The 13,446-nt window shown below is 39.7% G+C and overlaps 1 pseudogene; it reads right to left on the bottom strand.

Moving 5' to 3' along the window:
* Positions 1-349: 349 nt before the first annotated feature.
* Positions 350-12,544, bottom strand: LOC141139110 (fucolectin-like; annotated as a pseudogene).
* Between the last annotated feature and the right edge of the window lie 902 nt (positions 12,545-13,446).

Genomic DNA, 13,446 nt, shown 5'->3' with positions numbered 1-13,446 from the left:
ATCGGGATCTGGAATAATGGTTCCCCTGCCTCCCTGTTAGTAAAAAACACAATTTTTAAAAATATTATTTACTCAGATCTGATCCCTATACATTTTCGATGCATTTCATCCTTTTTAATGCATCTCCTGCCTTTGAATCCAACACACATGCTCAGTATACTGTAAGAAAAGAACCTGAGGTTTGAAGCAGCACTGAGGTCAGTGTGAAGCACACACGTCACCTCCTGGGTTCAGGGGCATTCTTTTTCTTCCTATTGATCATCGGTGGCGAGCCATGGCTTGCACCCAATGCATCCAGACTGTAGTGATTGCTCACCTGGAGCGGCGTCTTCCTTGTTTGAATCCTCAGTATACTGGAACCCAGCAAATTTAGAAAACACATTTGACAATACACATTTAATTCTGAACATTGTTTATTAAACAATATTTACCGTAACTATTCACTTTTTTTCTCTTCAAATTACTGACATAAGGCAATACATTTTAACTTTTACTATTGTATTCATCTGTTGCTCTTTTTTAAGTGGTCCTTTCAATGCCTGTCGGCAGTCCAGACTTGAACTTCACATAATTGGAGATATTCTCTTTTATCACGTAAATGATATTGACATATCTGCCGACCATGCCATGACAGAAGACATTTTGTGTACTTCCAGCTGGGATAGAGGTAACCACACCACACCTGCAAAGTGAACATAATTAATACCAATAGTAACAGTAATACCACTAATACATGCATGTATGTATTGAATTTTTGGCCAACTGCTGTCCTCCAGGATAAATTACAGCATTTTTTCATCCCACTTCCTCTGAGCCCAGGCTATCATTGGCACAACCGATGGAGTGGCATGTACAGTACCCCTTATCATTCACATGTAGGAGGCCAGTATCTAGGACCCTCTTTTTTTAAAGGGGGCTTCAATAGTCTTCAAAATTCACCTTTCCCACAGACACCTACAAGTACTGTGACAGAATTGTGTGAAAGAGGCTCTTCTCAGCAATATGGAGACAAGCCCCCCCAGCAAGGTACCCTCCCCAGTTACTCCCCGGTTACTGAAAGCTAGTGACATCACTTCCTGGGAGGGACATTGTTCATGTGTAGCCAGTGGGCATTTACAGGATGGGAGGAGCTAATCCCATCAGTGTTCTCTCATTGTACATCCTAATTCATGACAATATGAAGAGATAAAAATCCCCATCCACATGGGAGGGGGTGAGATGAGAGGTGCAGTGCACACATATAGTATAGCTGTGCACAGGAGAAGGGAGCTGGGGGGTGGAGTGTAGCTGGAAGTGCTCTGGGGTCTCAGCTCACAGTCTACAGTGATCATAGTACAGGGAACCACCCTAAGGCTCTGTTTCCACTAGTGCAACTTGTCATGCAATTTTGGACACATAAAGTCACACGACAAGTCGTTCTAGTGGAAATGAAGCCTTAAACTCATTACTCACATGTAGCTCCCTCAGCTGGGCATGAGCCACACCATGCACACAGTGCTCATTACATTGCCCATCAGTGCCACACCATGCCACAGTGCCTATTGACTTTGATGGGGTTTAAATTACATTCAGGAATTGTGAGCTGTTCACAGACTATACCCAGGTACATTAGGCTTGTTCCTACTGGTTAGCACTCCTGCCTTGCAGCCCTATGGTTCTTGGTTTTAATTCTAACCTAATCACTACCTTCATGGAGCATACATGTTCTCCTTGTGCTTGTGTGGGTTTCCTCCCAAACTCCAAAGACATGCTGGATAATTGGGTCCTGTATATGTTTATGTGTTAATGAGAGATAGGGAAGATTAGATTTTTAGGCTCCTTGTGGACCGGTACTGATGTGAATGTGCCATATGTAAAGTGCTGTGTAAATTATTGGCACTTTTTATTAAATAGATGTTAAGCCTAACCAGTATTTTTTTTCATTTGTATTTGTTTTGCCCATTAACTTTTTTAATGTTGCAATAAAAAAAGATTAATATGGGGGGCGTGGCTTGGCGCACGACGGAGATGGCTGTTTTCTAGAGGAGCTCCGGAGGTTTCACTGCCTAAAGTCTGTCCGTCGGCACTCTGCACATTAATATGAGCAAACTGAGCTACAAAACACCCCACACCAGATCCCGCCGAGCATCGGCGACTCACCGGGGGAGAAATATCTCGGAGATATTCAGGGATCAGACACTCGTGCGGAGCGGCACGTCTGAAGCCAAGATGGCGCCGACCTGTGCTGCAGAGGATTTCAGCGAGGACTCACAGTCAGCACCGAAGGACAATGGTAGGGGACCCTCACATCCTAATCTTCCCCTCACCTACGCTGACATGGCCATCATTGCAGCAGACATCAAGTCGTCCTTTTCTGCTGCTATGACAGACCTAAAATCCAGCCTGATGGTTCTAAATGAGAGAGTGTCTACAGCTGAGATGAATGGCAAACACAGAGACAAGGCCATCAACAGATTAGACAGAATATCGACATCTCACACCAACCACTTAATAGACATGAATAGACACCTGGAAGACCTCGACAATCGAGGGAGACGCAACAATATTAAGGTACGGGGGATACCCGAAACGGTAGACAGTGACCAAATAATTCCAGCCTTGCAAAGAGTTTTTAATAGCTTATTAGAACGACCGGAGGATACTGTGATAAAGTTTGTTAGGGCACACAGAGCCCTCAGAGCAAGAGGCCCTGACACCATGCCCCCTCGTGACGTGATCTGTTGCCTGCAAAACTTTACATTGAAAGAAGAAATCATGCAGAAGGCACGCCGCAACGATCAGATCGTCTTCAATGGTGAAAACATTATGCTCTTTCACGATTTATCCCAGATCAGGTTGAAGAATCGCAGGGCCCTGCGACCCCTCCTGGACAAGCTACGTGAGAGAGATCTTCGTTACACATGGAGATACCCTTTTGCACTACTAGTAACGCATAACGGCGGACAACACATCCTAAGATCCCCTGATGATCTACCAGATTTCTGTACTGCACTCCACTTGCAGCAAGTGGACCTCCCTGAATGGTATCAGGAATTCCGGGACCCCCCTCTGGAAAGAAGTCCACCCAGCTCGCCATTTGTGTCCCCTGAGAAACATTTATCTAAAAAAATGAAACAAAACAGACAGGGTCGTTCGCTTGCAGGTACCTCTCGGAACAACAGAGCCCACTCTTCCAGAGCCCTAGACGACGCTTGATCACTATGACACAGATAATGTCATCTACGATGAAACGCTTGAATTTTGACAAGTGGTTCTTACCGTCTATAAGTTTTCAATAGCTTCACTTAATATGGCTTTTGCGATTTTCAGGAGTGGCAGTTGGCTGCGTTTTTTGTTCATTGTTACCATTTAATCTTTCAGTTTCTTGGGACATACTGTATCTCCTAACTTCTTCAATCTCCCTAGCTTGCAGCCGGCTGGCAAGTATAGCTTACTTATATAAGGAGAATTACACTTGGAGTTTTTCCACCACATAGCCTAATGCTTTGATGAATAATCTGACCAGATGTCGGGACTTTAGATTGCACGCAGAATCTTTCTCAAAGCTTGAGGAAACATGATTTGTTCATAAATATGTTGAATATGTTACTACTTAGATGACAACACTATACTGATCCTATCCAAATTGTCATTTATGGGGCTCATGTCATGTTGGATTACCTGATGTTTCAACATACAACCTACATCCAGATGACATTTAAGACATTCTGCAGTTTTAGTCAAGAATGACAATATTCATGCTGCCCCAGTTACATACCTACAGGTCCCCCTTGTTTAGATTTCACTAAATGGGAGATCTGATTTGGCTTTATTCCCTCTCCTGATACTTCCACTCTATAGTATGTTTGAATGGTTGTGATTCTCTACTAGCAGGAATTGATTACAAATGTTTAACCTAAGTATAATTTGTTATAAATTAACCTTTAAGGACACTTGTCTATCTCCCTATCCTGAGGTTCATGAAGGATTTAAGATGACCTCCTGGAGTTTTGTTGATGAAGATGCTTCATGGTTTAGAATAGAATGTGTACCACCCCCATTATATAATATCCTTCAACTTTGTTGGCTCTTAAAGCTCAAGCCCTGTAGTGCCGTAGGACTTCATATGCCTTTAACATTTATTATTTTCCAAGGCAGTGATCTCCCACTCTCCATATATTTTGTTATCTACTTCCTTTACTGAAAAGGACAAGGGTGGGTAGCAGCTGTCCCTCCCAACTGACGCCTCGCTGCGTTCCTAAAGGTGTTCCCTGAAGTGGCATAAGGTCATCTCGGGAGGCACCATTGATAACCTTGTTGATAGTTTATCTATTTAAAAGGTGTAATATTCATTACTCCTTACCTCTACTCTATTACTTACTTATTCATTTTTTTTTTTTTATCTTTCTCACCTATAAGTGGTTGTATATGCTTATATAGTTGTATATTGCTACCATACAAATTTATTTTCTTAAATCTTATCTTAGTGTCATCTATAGGTGGTAACTCTATGGATCTTTCGGCAGGCTCACAATGGCATACTCCTCCCTAGGTCTTTGTCCTACAGTGATATCACATAACGTAAGGGGTTTGAACACGCCAGAGAAAAGAACTACAAAACTAAGAGAATTAACAAACGACAAAACTAAATCGAAAGGGGTCTCCATCCTTATCAGCAGGGAAGCCCCATTTGAATTGACAGACAAATTGACAGACCCAAATGGCAGATTTATCTTTCTCAAAGGAAAATACAACAACTGCCCCATAACTCTAGCTAATGTATATTTTCCCAACACTTCACATCTACCATTCTGCAGGGAATTAATAAGGGAATTGGAGAGCTTTAGCTCCGGCTGCCTTATCCTAGGAGGGGATTTTAACTTGCCTCTGAACCCCTTAGCTGACACTTCCAAGGGAAAAACATACATTACCTACAAGATCCTAAAAAATATCAAAGCGCTATTAAATTCATGAAATCTCATAGACTCATGGAGATACCTTCACCCAGAAGTTAAAGATTTCACATTTTATTCAATATCTCATGCCAGACATTCTAGAATTGACTACATCTTCATTTCTCGCAGAGACCTTCATACCATCTCAGAAGCACACATTGGATTACAGTCCTTATCAGACCACGCCCCAATCTCTTTATCATTGACCCCAACAGCCACCTCTAACAAATCCAACATATGGAGACTGAATTCCTCCATCTTAACAGACCCAGTGTTGCTACCAGATATTACTTTACTATTGAAGGAATTTTTTGTACATAACACGTTACCCAACATGGACCCCTTAATGATATGGGAGGCACACAAATGTTCAATTAGAGGAGATCTAATTAGAATGGGGGCCCGACGCAAAAAAGACAGAGAAAAAGAAAATTACCAATCTCACTGACAAAATAATGAAACTTGAGACCCTTCACAAACAATCCCTAACAATACAAACTGCAACCGAACTGCTGGAAACTAGGAAGACACTGCAGCAAATACTAGAGGCTACATCAAAATGATTCCTAATTTTTAAGAGAAAAATCTATTACGAATATGGGGACAAATCAGGCAAATTTCTAGCCAAAGCACTGAAAGGACCCCATCACAAAAACAACATTTTGGGTATCACTAATAAGAAAGGGACCCTAGACATATCTGATGATTTAATCGCCCAACATTTCCATGAGTATTATACTAAACTCTATAATTTACCAACACAACATAAAGGGGTTGTAAAGGTAATTTTTTTTTTTTTTTTAAATAACAAGCATGTCATACTTACCTTCACTGTGCAGCTCGTTCTGCACAGAGTGGCCCCGAACCTGCTCTTCTGGGGTCCCTCGGCGGCTGTTTCAGCTCCTCCCCGCAAGAACTAACCACCTTAATGCGAGCTCCCTCGCATGGTGGTTAGTTATTGCGGGCGCGCTCCCGTGATACAGCCGGCGGCTATAGCTGCTCACTGTATCACTCGGCCCCGCCCCCGGCGCGCTGCGTCATCGGATGTGATTGACAGCAGCACGAGCCAATGGCTGCGCTGCTTTCAAGCCATCCACTGTAGCCAATCAGCGACCAGACTGAGCTGCAATAGAGAAGACGGGAACGAGCAGCGGAGATTCGAGGTGTCAGGTAAGTAAAACGGGGGGGCTGGGGGCGGTGGTATTGTCAAAAGTTTTTTCACCTTAATGCATATAATGCATTAAGGTGAAAAAATTGTTACCTTTACAACCCCTTAAGCCAACAGGTCTACAGGGAAACAGGAAACAAGTCATACAAGACTACCTAATCTCCACCAAACTTCCTAAACTCACCGAAACAGACATTGGACTCATAGACCAACCCATAGACCCGACAGAATTACAGAATGCAATCAGAGAATTAAAAACAGGAAAGAGCCCTGGACCAGATGGCTTTTCGTCCATATATTATAAAACATTTATTGAAACATCTTGAAACATCCTGCATTGACACTCTCATCAAAAGCAATGACTACTCCATCTCCAATATTTACTCCTGTTTTATACAACATCAAACACGGAAGTATGCCCTCAAACCCTTTCAAAAATGGTCACACGTATTAGATGACGAATCTCTGCCAGAAAAAATCATTGAGGGGTACAAGACAGTCCGCAACCTTACTGCTTCTGAATCTTGGAGGGAAACACAATTCAAGATCATTCATAGAGCTTATTTCCCTTTCCGCTTCAACAAGAAGGACCCCACCCAAGCGCAATGTTCCTGGTGCAACATACCTCGCCCCACTTTACTACACAGACTCTGGGACTGTAACAAGATTGATGCTTACTGGACTAAGGTGATCACTTACATCAACGAGGTCCACAAAATTCAGTGCACTAAGGACCGCCTATTATGCCTGTTTAACATACCCCCTTCACCCTCATCGCCAACGAGGGTCTCACAAAATATTCCACATTGGGCTCACCTGTGTCTCCTAGTGGCTCGCAGGACTATTATGTCTCACTGGATATCAGCTACTCCTCCTACCCTAACAACGTTTAAAAAAGCCTTGGCATCACTTTTCCATCTAGAGAGACTGGACACCATCACCCTTAATTTCCGATCGACTTCCCGTTTTTTCAAAAGATGGAGGAAATACATTGAAGCTACATTCGCTCCGCAGGCACTGATCGAGATAATGAACCCATTTCGCTACACGAAATGGTACTTGACAAAAGATATCACCAACTCTCTTGGCCGACTCAAAATACCCCCCACCCCAGATTCCTTTACTTTTAACCCACCGTAGCATATCCACAAATCCATTGTGCCCCTTGGCATCCACCCCCTTACGTTTATTCAGACGCTGCCTCCACTCCTGAAGGTATTTAGAGGTTAAAATTTCATATGTCGAGCAAAGTTACGCTCCTTAGTGTTGATAAGATGGCAAACATGAACTCCCCTGTCTTCCCTTTCCCCTAATTTTTCTTTTCTTTTCATTTTTATGTTTTCTGTTACTTCTCTCTTGTTCTAACTGATATGATAAGATTGTATTTCAACTACTATGAGAAGTCATTGAACTTTATAGATTGTAACGATTAATACTCTGTAACTTTGTTACACTAAGTTTTTATACTTTTGTATGCCATAAAACCCAATAAATATTTTTCAAAAAAAAAAACATTTATAGATATCCTAACAAACCCTCTCATGAAGGCACTTAATTCTTTTTCGAGTCCCAGGGAGGTTCCTGCAACTTTCCTATCAGCCCATATAGCGGTCATACCCAAGCCGAACAAAGATCCAACACAATGCACAAGCTACAGACCAATCTCATTGCTCAACTTAGATGTAAAGCTAATGACAAAAATCATAGCTAACAGACTAAAACCTTTATTACACAAATTGATTGGTCCTGAACAGACAGGATTCATGCCTGGAACAGAGGCAAAAGATAACGTCACAAAATCACTTAACCTAATTTATGCCGCCCAACAGCGAAAGATCGAGGGCTTTCTTCTGTCCACCGACACGGAGAAGGCCTTCGATCGGATAGCCTGGGACTTCATGCTAGAAACCTGTAGGTATATAGGCTTGGGTGATCACATGCTATCATGGATATTAGCACTATACAAAAACCCTTCGGCAAGACTAAAAATCAATGGGTCCTTATCTGACACGGTACATATTACTAATGGTACAAGATGAGGGTGCCCTCTTTCACCTATACTTTTCATTTTAACGCTTGAACCCTTCACCAGGAGATTAAAATTTAACGCTGATATACATGGTTTCCAAATAGGAGATAAAGAATACAAAATAGCCGCATACGCGGACGATCGCCTTTTTTTCTTGACAAGACCACACATCTCATTACCAAACCTGATGACGGAATTTTCCCATTTTGGATTTATTTCCAATCTCAAAATTCATTACATGAAATCGGAAGCAATGAATCTCAATATCCCAGATATGGCTTTAAAACCCATACACGATAACTGTCCCTTCAAATGGGAAACCTCGGGGCTCCAATATCTTGGAATTTGGCTGACACCCCAACTCTCCCAAGTTTTTGAAAAAAATTTCCTACCTATGCTTACAGCTATAAAGAAGGATCTAGCGACCTGGCACCCGAAAAATTTCTCTTGGTTTGGAAGGGCAGCTATCTGTAAAATGACCATCCTTCCTAGATTCCTTTATTAATTCCGAACCCTACCGATAAAAATACCATCAAACTTCTTCAAAAACCTTCAATCGATTCAATTAAATTTTGTATGGGCCCAAAAACGTCCAAGAATCAAATTCACCTTAATGACGAGATCCAAGGAACGAGGAGGAATATGCTTACCTGATTTTAAACAATACTACCATGCGTCACATCTCACGAATAGTTGACTGGCACTTCCATTCAATCATTAAAGACTGGGTTGCATTAGAAAATGATCTGTGCTCCATATCCTTGAGGTTTTCTCCTTGGATACCTTTGGCTAAATATCCTTCAGACATAAAACACCCTTTAATAAGCAACACTCTTTCATCGGTCCACTAAAAACCCTGATATATCTACCACACTAAGCCCACTCACACCACTTCAACATAACCCTGACTTCCCACCAGGACTCAAGAGTAGTCTAATAAAGTCTACAGACCCAAACATCACAATTCTTGCCAAACATTGTTTTCACGACAAGCTGATGAAAGACTTTGATGCACTTAAATCAGACACTCTTATGCCCAACTTACCGCTTTGGAACTATTTTCAGATCCGAAGCTTTGTCAATAACGCAAAACGCAGAGACCACTTTAGCAGACACTTAACAAAAATGGAATCAGTATACCTGAAAGGTGATTACACACCAAGAGCCACATCCCTATGATACGCCTGGTTACAAGGACTTAACAAATTGTCTGCCGATAGGTTCAGAGAAAATTGGTCAAAAGATCTTGGTATACAAATCTCGGATAGACAATGGAAGAAAGCTTGCATACTAACGCACAAATGCTCGCTCAGTACTAGAATACAGGAAACATCATTTAAACTACTCTCTCAATGGTATGCCACACCAACTAAGCTAAATAAATGGTACCCACAAACGTCAGATTTATGCTGGCGATGTAAGAAAGAAAAAGGGACCCTTCTTCACATTTGGTGGCAATGCCCCATAATTGCCTCGTTCTGGTCTGAGGTGAGCAGAATCATACGCCTAATTACAGAAACCACATTGAGTCTGGATGCGGTGTGTTGCCTACTCCATGTTACGAAGTTCTCTTTTAAGAAATACAAAAATTCTTTGTCCAGACACTTGCTCAATGCAGCCAAACCTCTAATTCCACTACATTGGAAATCTACCAATATCCCATCCATTAGAGATTGGTGTCACAAAATCATAGATATCTGTGACATGGAGGAGACAATAGCACAGTCTAACGACTTAATTGAACGTTACCACAAGACTTGGTCCCCCTGGTTTGCTTTTAGGCACTCCAAAGACTTTGAGGATCTGAACCGTGTCTAACGGCCATATGCGACAGACTCAAGAATTGACAACTCAGTCACTAAACAACCTGAAAAATCAGACTAGGGCTATACCTATACCTGTTAGAATTTCTAGTAGTTAATAGCACACAATACGAATAACACTACGACTAATTAAAAACCACTTTACCTACTAATCCCCTCTTCTCATTCCTCTCTTTTGCCACCACCCTAACTCACCTGTCTTTCCCATCCTACAAATACCTATTTCTTTACTCTACTCTCTAATTCATTCTTATTAACCCAACTTAACCTATCTTTACACAATAAGAATTATTATAATCTTCCTGATTTAGAATACGATTCATTGGGATTACAAATCAAATCTAAAAATCATTAATACCTAGATGATTTATCTCTATTTTCTTTCCTTGTTACCAATGGAACTCACCTATGTTATTCATACACATGTTATTTATCTACATGTTAACTTCTGTATACCAATGCATATTCAATGTATGATCATATTTTTTTCAATAAACTTTAAATGAAAAAAAGATAAAAAAAAAAAAAAAAAAAAATTATAATATTAATATATATATATATATATATATATATATATATATATATATATATATATATATATATATATATATATATATATATATATATATATATATATATATATATATATATATATATATATATATATATATATATATATATATATATATATATATATATATATATATATATATATATATATATATATATATATATATATTTTTTTTTTTTTTTTAAATCTTTTTTTTCATTATATATATATATATATATATATATAATGTGCAATGGGGTTGATTTATTAAAACCGGAGAGTGCAAAATCTGGTGCAGCTCTGCAGCATGGAAACCAATCAGCTTCCGGGTTTTATCATCAAAGCTTAATTGAACAAGCTGAAGTTAGAAGCCCATTGACTACCATGTACAGCTGCACCAGATTTTGCACTCTCCAGTTTTAGTAAATCAACCTCACTGTGTACTTTTTATCTATGGCAACAGTTTTTTTTTAAACTAGCACTGAGCAAAGTAGAAAAAGGTATGTTTTTTTAATTTTCATTACAGTTTAGTCAATGGATTACATTAAAAAATAAACTCATTTATGCAAGACTGTATCACCAAAAGAAAGCCTTATTTGCCATAAAATTATTTATGTATTACTTTGTCATCTTAAGTAATGACAAAATTAACACAGAATAAACAGGCCCAGAGCAGAAATGTAAAATTTGCTCTAGTCTATAAGGGGTATATAAGTGTGAGAGCTAAAGTGATTAAAGGAAAAAAATATGTAGAAATCATCCTTACCTGGCACTACTGTTTCCATTGTGGGTCAAAGAGTTTCCAACAAGAATTTCAGCACCGTTCAGTCTTTCAGCACAGCAGTTTCCTCTGTTGGTGATGGAGATGTAGGTAATTCTGGTTTCAGCAAGTCCACCCTCCACCAAGGAGACAGATCGTTGTTTGTATGTGAGCAGGAACCGTGGTAAAAGTATGAGTCTTGGTTCCCATCTACTGCATTTATTGCTAATGACTGGTAGCCATGATCTACCAGGGTTAAAATTGAGGATTGAGTTGCCCGACCTTGAAGGGCAACATTCTGCTCTGTTAGACAATGTGAGAGTAGAGCACAATATTACTCAATGTACAAACAGTACGAAAGAAGAGATACATGAGACATAGCTTGGGAGCACATGGGGGATTCGTAATAGCTTTTACAGTATTAAAATAGACATTTTTTTTTCTCTTAGTAGTAGATATTTACAACTATCACTGGCTCTCTTCAACTTACAATCTTGCCTGAGTAATTGCCCCTGTCCCTCCACCTAGCACGTACCCTACATGCCTGTGCTCTCATTCATAGTCAGTGTGCTGTTACTTGCCAATGATTATCTGATTTCATCCTTGGACATAAAATCAAGTTGTGACCCATCGAAAACACACGTGGCCCAGTTTGGGTCGACATCCATAGATTAACAAACACTATTCTGGTTATTATGTGGTTGTTCGGCCAAATAGGGTTTACTTTTTTGGTATGGAGCCAGGGAAGAATCCAGCAGGTGAACGTGACAAGATCATTCTGTGTACTTCTAATACTGCTAAAATGCTTTGCTTAAAAGAGGCCATTTATTTAAAAAAAAAGAGCATGAAACCTACATCCCCTCCACATGTATTACAAAGAGAGGGGACATTTATGTATGGAAGTATATGTAAATGTTGAGAATAAAATCATATACTCACCAAATAGATACGTAAGTAATGTGATTTAATTCATGACATTATTTGATTCTTCCAGGTAGGATAGATAGATAGATAGATAGATAGATAGATAGATAGATAGATAGATAGATAGATAGATAGATAGATAGATAGATAGATAGATAGATAGATATCAACCATCTATCTATGTGTATGTGTGTGTGATATTGCCATATGTGTCTATATCTTATCATTTATATGTGGTTTATACATAATGAATACATGATTACAATATTAATGGCAGTTATAAACGTACAGGACTGACATTGAGCAGAAACCCCACAGAGGATCCCCAAGAAGGTGACAGCGTGTAGAAATATCATTCTTATGATTCAGTAGATTCTACAGAAATTCACCTAAAGGAAAATGTGGGGAAAATATACAAAATGTTAGGTGTAGCATAAAACCGTTTTTGACTGTGTATGCTGTTTGATTCTAGAATTCTCTTGTGTAGACCTAACCATTAAAAATCAATCAATATAAAACATAGGAATGATGGAGGTGGACTTGCACTTTGATTTTTGAAATCTAGATGGTTATTAAAGTTTATTTAAAACCAGAAATATTTCTTTCAGCCATATGGTCTATGCTCATCACATCAATGCTCATCACATCAGCCAGCATTTCCACCCCTTTGTAACATGCAGCTGCTGGGCAGAGAGTTCCCTAGGAACAGCTGATTGGACCAGCCGCCTGCTATCATGAGACAGTTCCCCCTGGGTTTGGCTGAACCTTGGTTTATCCTTAATTGACACTGAGATAAAAAAATGATGGGAAGCTTAAAATGTTAGAGCTTAGCTTGTCTTAAGTGACAATGGTGACCAGGACAAAAAAAAAGGGTAAATTTACCTGACAGGGACACACACACAGCAAAAAAAAGTCCTTAAGAAATAGAAAAATATTTATTTTTCTGGATTTTTAACCCACCACCAGTTCTTGCTTGTAACCGAAATACAAGTTTTAGCTTAATCCCATCTCCAGGGAAATAGGCACCACCTACAACTCACCCCCTCCCACACATTCACCTACATCATACTGCAATTCATTGTAATGCATCACGGCACAGCACTGGGTATAGCACTGCTCAGCACTGTTTAGTACGTCATTGCGAAACACGTTGAAGAAGCTACTGATTCGTTGTATTGAACAATAATTACTGTTTTATGAAAGATCTTCAACTTGCTACACAAATGTGATGTGTTTATATAGTTGTTGTACAAAAGTC

Source organism: Aquarana catesbeiana, linkage group LG04 (assembly GCF_042186555.1).
Source record: "Aquarana catesbeiana isolate 2022-GZ linkage group LG04, ASM4218655v1, whole genome shotgun sequence".
Lineage (NCBI taxonomy): Eukaryota > Metazoa > Chordata > Amphibia > Anura > Ranidae > Aquarana > Aquarana catesbeiana.
This window is presented reverse-complemented; position numbering and strand designations above follow the sequence as displayed.